Source organism: Balaenoptera acutorostrata, chromosome 3, assembly GCF_949987535.1.
Source record: "Balaenoptera acutorostrata chromosome 3, mBalAcu1.1, whole genome shotgun sequence".
Classification (NCBI taxonomy): domain Eukaryota; kingdom Metazoa; phylum Chordata; class Mammalia; order Artiodactyla; family Balaenopteridae; genus Balaenoptera; species Balaenoptera acutorostrata.
Window position 1 is genome coordinate 179,874,892 of NC_080066.1, and position 10,251 is coordinate 179,885,142.

Here is a 10,251-nt window from a genome sequence, read left to right on the forward strand (position 1 = left end):
AACCACACATCTCCAGTTCTTACATATTCACCAGGGTCTGTTGCCTTTATATTTGCGTGACACTTTGGTTGGGTATGAAATGACTTTCTGGTATGTCATAGGTGTTGCTCCTCTCTGTTCTGGCTGGAAGACAACTAAAGCCAGATTGATGTGTTTCCCCTCCTAGGTGACCTGATTGTTTTCCTTGATTCCCTCTTTATCGTTGAAATTTAATAAGTTTAATCAGGAATGCCTTAGTGGTGATCTTTGTACTCATTTCCCTGGGACACAATATTTCCTTTCGATGTGCAGCTTCAAGTCTCCTTTTTATTTCCAGAAACATTTCTTAAATTATAATTTTTATTTTTATTTTTTTTCTTTCATGATCTTAGTTCTTTTATGCTTCAGACTCGTTGGGTACAAATATTTGGGATCCTTTTTACTGCCTCCCATCCTCAAATCCTCTTAAATGGCTTGTTTACTTCCATTTTATCTTGTGTACTTCCTTCTCAGTCCTGTCCTCCACATACCCTGTTATGTTTTTGGCAGTGTCTGTTGTTTGTGCTGCTACCAACATGCCTTTTACATCTGTGAATGGTTGCATTTTTCTCTTGCACATTTCCCTGAGTTCTGCAAATGCATATCTCATTCCCTCTTCTCTTTTGCCATGTCTTCCCTGCTTTAAGCTTTTGTTTTATAGAGGTCTCTGCTTTAAGCTCTTGTTTTATAGAGGTAATTAGTCCCTGTTTGCTTCTTTAATTCAGGACAATATGTTTGGTCATAAATTCTATCTGTTCCATGACAGCATTTTTTGATTAAAAAAAGGGGGGAAGGAGAGGTTAAAAACATGCATGTACATTACCTATTTTCAAAGAAACCCAGTGGGCCTACATTCAGTGAGTACACTGATGGTTCAACAAAGCAGTGAGCCCCTCCTTGGGAAGGGGGTCTCTCTGGGTCTTCCTTCCATACCTTCTGCCATCCCCTCATTAAGGGTCTCTCCCCACTTCCATCCCTAAGATCCTCTCCATTCCTTGGCGCTCTGTGAACTGCTGTGTCTCTGCAGAGAGCTCTGGCTATTTCCTATAATATGAAGCAGGAGGTTAAGGACTGTCCCCCACCCCCAACCTCTACAACCATGTATATATCCTTCAGCCAGATGGCCTACCAGGACAGCTGATCTGTCACTGGAACCATGATCCGGTTGCCCTGGATACCCTCCAGCCTTTCTAGCTGGTGGTATAGAGGAGAAAGCTCAGTGCCAAGGGAAAAAGGCTAGGGAAACACCTTGACCATCCTGTGAGTGGACAGTCTTCTCTCTGCTTTGGGTGCTAAGAACTCAGCTGCATGTAGGAAGAATCAGGTAGCACTTCCTGTGCACTGATTTTCCTCTGACTTATTACCATGCACCCTTGCCTACAAAGCACAGCGTCTTGCTTTCTTTATCTATTCGTGCTTTAGTGTGTGCCTATATAATATAAATAAATCCATAGCAACCAGAGGGGCTCGTCAAGGAAAGCATGGGGCTAGAAGTGGGGATGTCGTTTCAAAACCACTGACAATAAAACAGTGACAAGGTGCTGATGTCCTTGAACATCAAGCACAGTAGAGCTAATGTTGGGGAGATCACGAGTGGGAAGTGATATTTGACCTATTTTTCAACTTCTCGTGAGCAATGAAGAACAGACCAATCCTTATGCAGCCTTTTGCCCAGGCCAGTCGGGGCAGTAAGGGGCTTTCTTGGTTTATCCAAGGCGGACACTGCAAAGCTGCAAGTGGAGCATCAGGAAACTGGGTGCTGTGACATTGCAGAGGGCGTCTTACCGCTGCCCCTCATCTATGTACTGCAGTTGAAAACACCTGCCTCAGAGAGAGGCTGGGAAGACTTCATGAGATATTACTTGTAAAAGCATCAAGTCCCTGGCACTCAGAAGCTTGAACATACCATCAGGCTCAACTGTCCTCTTTTTAAGACCTGCAGAAGTTGGAGGACAGGCCTGCTGGTACCGTCTTCCTTTCTCTGATTCAGACCATCACACGCGCAACTCTTACCAGGCTGTTTTGATGCCAGGGAGTTTTTGCATCTATGTCAAAATGACCTTGTCAATTACTTAAAATTGGATGTCAATTACTTCAAATGTCCATAAACAAATCTCCCACACACTTACTCCATCCAACATCCTTCTCCAAGTATGTCATGATAGACTTTCCCTTCCATTCTCTACATTTCTTTCCTTTTCCAATTCTACTTCCTATGTCTTCATTTCTTTTTTTTTTTTTAATCAGTGGCTCTCATTTTCTTTACGTTTGCTTTGTCCAAATTCTTATAAGTAGGTATTATTTTTATAATCAGAAAAAATCCCAAACATCCTAAAACGAATAACACAATCGTGTTGCTGCGCATGCTTGACGGACCACTGGAAGTTTAACAGAGAGTTTCCTGTGTAGTGCACCGCTGAGAAGGAGAGCATTCAGTCACCCAACCTCCGCCACTACCCGGAAACCGCCGAGAAGCACAGCCCTGGGGCAAGAGTGCAGTTCTCTCCATTAGCATCTTTGAGTGCCTTTCGGCCACTGTGTGACTTTGGTTGAGCACTTCACCTCTTTGTTGCTCAGTTCCTCACCTGCCAAATGCAGATAAGAACAGCTCTGAGCTCAACAGGTAACCATTGAGTAAAGGATATAAGACACTCAGAACAGTCCTTAGCACATCAGAGCCATAAAACTATGCGCACAAATAAGGGCAACAGAGCCAAACAGGTTGGGTCCTTCAGCCATAAAAAGGAATAAAGAGTGGTTCAGACTACAACGTAGATGAATCTTGAAAACATTGTGTTAAATCAATTACCACAGACTGCATGTTGAACGATTTCGTTTATATGAAATGTCCAGACAAATCGATGAGACGCAAAGTAGATAATTAGTTACCCAGGGATGGGGGGAGGGGAGCGGAGAGAATAGGAGTAACGGGCGTGGCTGCTGAATGAGTGTGGGGTTTCGTGGGGGATGAGGAAAAAGTGCCGGAACTAAGAGTGGTGACGCCAAGTGTACATTTTAAAACAGTTAAAATGGCAAATTTTATGTTATTTGTACTTTACCGTCCAAAAAAAAAAAAAATACAAGGGTCCAGCCTATGAATTTTCAAATGGAAACCAGAATAAGCTGCATGATGAAGCAGCCAATTCTATATCTTAATTGAAAATCAATGAGCAAGACCCATGGAGTGCCGAGGGAGGGATCGGACTCTTCACAAACCATGTCATGAGCACAGACTTGGCTTTGGATGATCCATGGCTGCTGTGTCAACAGCTTTGCTGCTTAGCAAACAACTTCAGCGTTTCGTGGCTTGAAACAACGTCCATTTTTATTAAGCTCACGAGCGTGTGCATCGATGGACTGCTGTGGTCCGGGCCGGCTTGGCTGATCTCCGCTGGGTTCTCTTGCGGGGCCGTGGTCAGGTGGCAGGTCAGCTGGTGGATCTAACAGGGCCTCGCTCTCACGCTTCGGCGTTGGGGGCTGGTTGGCCAGGAGGCCTCCAGCGGGAGGGCTGGGCTCTGCTCTGCATGGTCTCTCATGCCCCAGGGGGCTACGCCGCCTCCACAGGGCAGCCGGAGGGAGAAGCCGCAAGTCTCCGGAGGCCTCACGTCCCCCACGTGCTACTGTTCAGAGCAAGTCACCAGCCTAGAATCAAGTGACAGGGGAATGGACCCTAGTTCATAATGGGGGGGCTGCTGAGAGGCTGTGGCTCTTCGCCCCCTAACACCGCACCCCTGAAATGAAGTGAGAAAGACCCCAGACACTTCGTTTCTGTGGTTTCCTAGAAGGTGCCTCACGCCCACTTCATCTCTTTGTCCACCATCCTTCCCACCTCCAGGTGGGCTTGAAAAGGGTGAGGCTCAGGCATGAGGTCTGGGAGTCTGTTTTGCACATCACTTAGCAAAATAATACAGCTGCAGATGTAACAGCTTGCATTGCAAGGATGCCAAAACAGCTGCATAAGAGGGCTAACATCAAAACTTCTTCCTTGGTTTTTCTTAAGACCCTACATTTCTCTTTGTTTCAGAACTAAAGAGGCTTTTCACCCCCTTTCTTCTCTCTCTGTCCTGAGCCACCTCTCCTCTTCTCAGCAGCTGACGAGGCCTCTGAACATTCCCCGCGATCCCAGAGGGGTTCCCTCCAGGTGGGAGAAACAGAGTGAGCAAAGACGGGGAGAGGGGTGCATGAGCCTCTGTCCAGCGTGGCCGGAATCCAGGGTATACAAAGCAGAGTTCGTGTGGCAATAGGGAGCCATTGAGGAGTGCGGAGGGCCACAGTCAGGGCCAAGTTTAGGAAAAGTCATCAGCAGCAGGTGGAGACAGATGAAGTTTAGAGAGCTCGGAGGCAGAATGGGCCGCCAGGAGGCTGTGGACACAGTCCGGGCGATGGGGACTTGAGCAAGGGCGTCACAGAGGTAGAATTGACGTGATTGCGCAACTGCTTCCATGTGGGAGGAGAGGACAGTGTGATGGGAGGGGGTGGGTGACAGGGAAGGCAAGGGCAAAACATGAGGCCAGGAAAGACGCAGTGCACTTCCAGAGAGAGAGGGAAAAAAAGACGGTGAATTTGCTGCAACTTCTAAGAGGTCCAGAGCTTGGGATGTTACTGCCATGGGTTGGAGCTCCCGGGGCGGCCCACCAGGCAGTGGGGGGGGGGGGGGGGGGGCCCTGCGCGCCGCCTCCTCTTCCTTCTCGCCTGAGGCCAGCCCTGTAGTCTGATCTGCCGCCGGGGCCTAAAACTCAACTTTCAAGATTGGGCAATAACATTTTCTCCTCCCAGACGGAAACCTGTCCAAAAACTGGACCCAGATTTCTCCCCTGCTCTCTCCAACACTTGGAGTGCTCTGCGGTTGGCCGCAGCTGTATCACTCACAACAGATTTTACAAGGTTGTCCTGGTGCCAGGGTCCTTTTAGAAGTAAAAATAGCTGAAATCAGCCTGCTCTCCCGGAACCATGAAAACATTTCACCATACCTCAAGCTTTCACCTACTGCCGTGTCATCCTAACCCCCAACACGCTGCTTATGAGACCGGTTCCTGGAGCCTCGAGAGGCTGTCCTGAGGACACATTTTTGCACACGCTTGGACTCAGGGCTCAGCTCTGAACTGGGGCATCCAGCTGGAGACAGAGCAACTCCCGCCTTGGTGACCGCAAGGTGCACCTAATCACGCAAGACACACCGTTCGTGTTCATGACAAAGAAATGCTTCTGATTCTTGATGGCACCCTGCTGGGGGTGGTTATTAACCCCTGGCTCGTTATTACACCCCAGCACGGTCAACCTCCCCGGTGTCAGGGTCCTGGACTTTGGTAACCTGCTGTCAGGTCAGCCAGAAAAATACCTCTAAGATTTTTCAGCCAACGGTGCGTTCGCGAGGTCATTCAAGGCTAAGACCAGGAGGATTAAAAGATCTGATTCCTTCCTGAGGCCCTTAGCTGTAAAGGAGCAAAGAAGCCATAAAACAAAGATTTATTCAGTTTCAGCCGGACAGCTCAATGGCGCAACCCCGTAAGAACCAGGAAAAAAGAAACATCTGGCCAGAAAAGCACACTTGTTTACAAAAAAAAAAAAAAAAAGGGTTTAAGAGTCTTCTCCAGCTTCACCAAGTTCTTGGACTAACATTAGGCTGAAAACTAAAAACAATGTAGAATTTTGAGAGCACAGAGGCGGCACGGGCAGGAGAAAGAACATGTTGTTTCTTCCCTATCCAGCTGCCTCTGGCGGCGGGTCCTGCCCCCCGAGCGCCCCCAGGGAGAGGCTTTGCCCTGGTAGGTAGTGCTCCTGGGACAGCACAGCTGCGGCAAGTCCCACACAGGTGGCCAGGGCTGCCTCTGCTCGAACCCTCCTGTGTGGGAGAGTGTTGGGGGAGCTCAGAGAAAGGAGAGGGTCTCGTCTGGCTGCACCCCCATGATCAAACTTCTCTCTTCGGAGCTCAATGCAAACGGCCCTTGTGCCTCTGGCACTTAGATATTGACAACTGCCTCGACTGCGGGTGGGTGCATCTCTGGAGGTGGGACAATGGGGGGAAGGGGGGTAGTGGGATGAATTGGGAGACAATGGCCGTTTTGTAAGGAAGGAAGCCTGCACTGGCAAAGCGGCCCTTGGCCTCAGTCGGGAAACTCTGCTTCTTTTCCAGGCTTGCTGTTGACTCAGCGAGGATTCTCAGGCCAAACCCTCTCTGCTCAAGTCTGCCCGGCCCCTCCCGACATGCACGGAGGCCGGGCGGGCGCATAGGAGTCACAGGACTGGGCGGGTGCCTTCCGCTCTCCCTGGGATGCTAATGGGATTAATGGGTTAAGGTTGGAAGATGCTTTGAATTTCTGAGCACAAAGCTGTCTCAAGCGCCGGTAATTAATAAATCTTATCAAAGAGGTGGATTAAGGTCAGAAGTCACTTGGGGGCCTGGGGAACAGAGTTGGCTCTGCTTTGTGGCCGGGTCTCCAGAGCCGATGGGGAGAGACAGGGCGTCTGCCACGTGCAGCCCTGTGCACAGCGCAGGAATGATGCGAGCAGGTGGGCCTGGGTCCCTGGGCCCCGCACATGAGCAGCGCAGACTCACGGTACTGGAGGAACAGAAAGGCACATTCTCACCATGAAAGCAAAGGCCAGAGGAGAAAGGAGAGCATGCTGCCGAAGGAGAATGGAGTTCACCAGCCTGACCGCCACTGGGTTAGGAGCGAAGTGCAACATTGTGGGAATCGCAGAGAAAGCTTCCAACAGCAGCCAGTAAGGAAGATCCTGAGCAGACTTCGAACCACACAGAAGGTCGTGCCATGACCGTCTTCAAAGAGAGCCTGGAAATCCTTGACAAATGTTGAGCAATCAGGACCTAAGTGTTCCCACATCCCACCAGAAAGACGATGTTGCTAGGAGCCTCGTACCGCCGGATGCCAAGTGGAGAAGACTTGAACTCAGCTGGCCTTCGTTACCGCGGCCGGTTCCCTTTCTCTGTAAAATGGGAGGGTCCACCAGCCACGGCCTCCATGCTCCGAATCACCCAGGCTTCCAGGCCTTTCTGCCCTGAGCCGCCCCCTCTATGGACGGTCACGCTTCGGCTGCCCTCCAGGGCCTTGGCGAGACGCTTGGGAACTTGTGAGTCCCGACACCCCGCTACCCCTGCAGGGGCCGGACCTGGGCCTCTAGGAGGAGGTCAACAGAGTGCTCCACCCATTCAGCTCTTGCAAGTGTTCCCGTGGCATCTCCTAATTCCTTTCTTGTGCCACGAATCACTGGCACGGGGACGGAAGGCAATGTTCCCTGCCCCTGAGCTCCCTGCCGTGAGCTGGAGTCCACGCCAGCCCGGCGAGCGGTGCAGGTTGCCACGTCCTCTGCACACTGGCTTCGCACTGAGTGTTCTCCTCCCCAGCGAACCTCCAGGGACCTGCGTTCCCTGGGAAGTCTCCCTAGGTCACCCTCAGGCAGCCCTCCCATCAGTGAATCACTCCTAAAACCTCTTGAGCATTCGGAGACACGCTGCCGATCGAGGGGTCTGGCCTTTGGGCTGACAAAGTCCATTCCCGCCCGTAGGGCACCGGTCCCCTCCCGATGGCCCTGAGAGTCCCTGCCCCAATGGGAATGTGTTTGCAGGCATAGGATGGATTCAGCCGAAGCCTAGAATTTGTTCTTCTCATTTGTCCCACCCCTTCTGATGTTATAGACAGCAGCTGTTCGCCATCGGCCCCCCCTGGGGGGAGCTGAAATTGCCAAGGTTTGAGGAGCCCTGCGTGCTCTACAGCCCTTCGGCACCGCGCCTGGCGGGCTCATTAATTGTCCCTAAACCCCAAGAGGTGGGCAGCATCCCCCACTAAGGGACGAGGACCCTAAAGGTCAACGATGTTACCCAACGTTGCACAGCCTAGGTGGCAGAGTCTGGATGTGAACCCGTCTTGTAACTCTGGGGTACACCCTTCCCACCAGACCAGCGAGGCTCTCCATCCCACGGCTACATCCCCCAACGGCGGCAAGCTCTGGCTACACACGATCATCACAGCCTGTGAAGTCCACCTCTCAAGGCTTCCTCCGTGGCCACGAGCTTGTTCCATCTCGAGCCCAGGCCACTCACCTGGCAGGACGCAGCAAGATGGCCTCGGAGTGCTGGTCACTTCCTTGCCTGGGCCCAACCTCTCCAAGCCCTGGCCCCTGATCACGGCCGCCTCTCTGCTCTGCACACTTACACGCTCAACCCGGCCGACCCTGCCACCCCTCGGCCACCGTCACTTCGGTCCTGGCCCCTTCTCCTGAGACACACATATTAGACTCTGTACGAGATGGCTCCTGTGCGCTCCCTGGGACCTGAGGTTTCACACATCCAAGCCTAGAACTTTCGCCATCCCCTTTAGTCGCCATCTCTGGTCCCTGAAACTGGTTACTCCCAAGTGATCCTTGCCCCTCCCTCTTCCCCCCACCTCTGTCCCGTCCACCACGGCCACATCCACGGGTCGCCACGCCTGCTCTCTTCTATCTCCCACAATCTCCAGCCCACCTTCGCCTTCCCATCACCACACCCCCACCCCCGCCCCCAGCGCCAGCACAGTCTTTCCCAAACGCTTTCTCAGCGTCCCCAGCGCAGCGCCTGACCGAGGGGGTCCACAAGGAGCGCACGAGCCCAGCTGTCGACTGGACCATAGCGTCCTCTCTTCTTAAAAAGCCAAGGGCTCCTCTGGTGCCTTGAGGACTAGACCTGGAACCTTCAGTGCGGCTTCAGAAGCTCTTGCAAGCTGACACCCGTCGCCTTACCTCTCCTCGACAGGCCATGTCTCATCCAGAGCCACCCCAGGCCATTCGCCTTGCATGTCACACTCTGTTTCCAAGCTTTGCACGTACAGCTGCTTCTGCCCATGGCAGCCACCCCCGCCGCCCCCGTCACGGTCCTATCATCCTCACCCCTCAACCCCCCTTTCTCTGCAGCAGCTCTGCTGACCTCCCCAGAGGGACTGTCCCCCAGCTCCCAGCAGGGGCTGCACCAACCTCGGCCAGGCCACATTCACACCCGCGGGGGCTGAGGGTCCGCAGCCCGGAAGCCCTTCCGGGTCGTGTCGGCATCTCCTTGGTGGGGTGTGTCTCCTCCCACGAGGACACAAGGCAGAGTCCTGCGTGCAGAACGCGTCAGTGACCGCGGCCGGCAGCGTCCTCTTCAGCCGAGGGGAGCCTCTCCTTTGAAACTGCTCTGTTTATGTGCGCGGAAGGCCAGCGCACTCCGGCCGTCTCAACGTGGTTTCCATCTCACCAGAGAGTTACTACTAAAATGGAAAGGCCGGAGGGTGCCAGTGGGGCCCGCACACGAGCCAGATCGCTCTGCCCTCTGAACCGCTGGTTTCAGAGCCGGCCTCAGCAGCCTCCTTCACCAGGCCTGGGTGTTCCAAAGTTCATCACTAATAACACAGTGTTCTGGAAAATCGCAGAAAGAGAATCAGCCCAGCTCCTACCCCAGGCTCCGAGGACGGGCTTGGCCTGGCCCTCCGATTCAGGCCAGTGGGACCGGGGCTCGTGGCTGGAGCTCTTCTCCCCTGTCTGTGTGGTCTCCCGTCCTCTCCAGACGGAGGGAAGAGATAGTGTAAATCATCTGTCCCCACCGTCCCTATGAAAATAGTAAAAATGCTCAGAATAGGTGTGGTTTTAGCCCAGAAAAGAGCAGGGCCAGGCTGAGGTCCTGTGGAATTGCCAGCAGGAGTTTGAAAGCGCTGTATCAATGGGATTGCCGAGGGCTCTGCCCTCCATAAATCACCCGGAGCCTTGGCCTCCTTACCGGGCGCTTCCCGCTCTGGTTCACACGAGGGTGAGGGGGCTGCCGGCCGAGGACCCCACCGGATGCTGCAGGCCTGGGGCTCGGCTTCACCCGGCCTGACCCCCGCAGAGGCCCACACACTCAGCGTCCCACACACCGCACGCGGCCACGGGATTACACAACTCCGTTTTGATGCTGCAGAGAACACCATGTCCAGGCAAGCCCAACCCCTCGGGCACGGCAGGGAGGAAGGAACCTGGGTGCTGCCGGCAGGTGGGTCTCCCTCCAGCCTCAGCCCCGTCGCTCGCCGCCAGGCCACCGTGGGCACGAGACGCCGCCTCTCCCACCGGCTGCTGCTTCCATAGGATGAGAATGAGCAGGACCTGGCACGTGGGGTGCACGGCACGAGCTCAGTGGACCCCTAAACTTCCCGAGGGGAGCATCAGACTTTGTCAGGATGAGGCAGATGGGGGAGGGGTACAGGATGAGAAGGAAGGACGTGGGGTGGGGAT

At 53.4% G+C, this 10,251-nt stretch overlaps 1 long non-coding RNA gene across 2 annotated transcripts in view; it reads right to left on the reverse strand.

Moving 5' to 3' along the window:
- LOC103007671 (uncharacterized) overlaps positions 1-9,416 on the reverse strand; it is a 97,812-nt gene extending 88,396 nt beyond the window's left edge. For both annotated transcript variants that reach the window (XR_009007652.1, XR_009007651.1), the window contains exon 1: positions 8,983-9,416. This is a non-coding gene — a long non-coding RNA (uncharacterized LOC103007671). The remainder of the gene's footprint in view (positions 1-8,982) is intronic.
- Between the last annotated feature and the right edge of the window lie 835 nt (positions 9,417-10,251).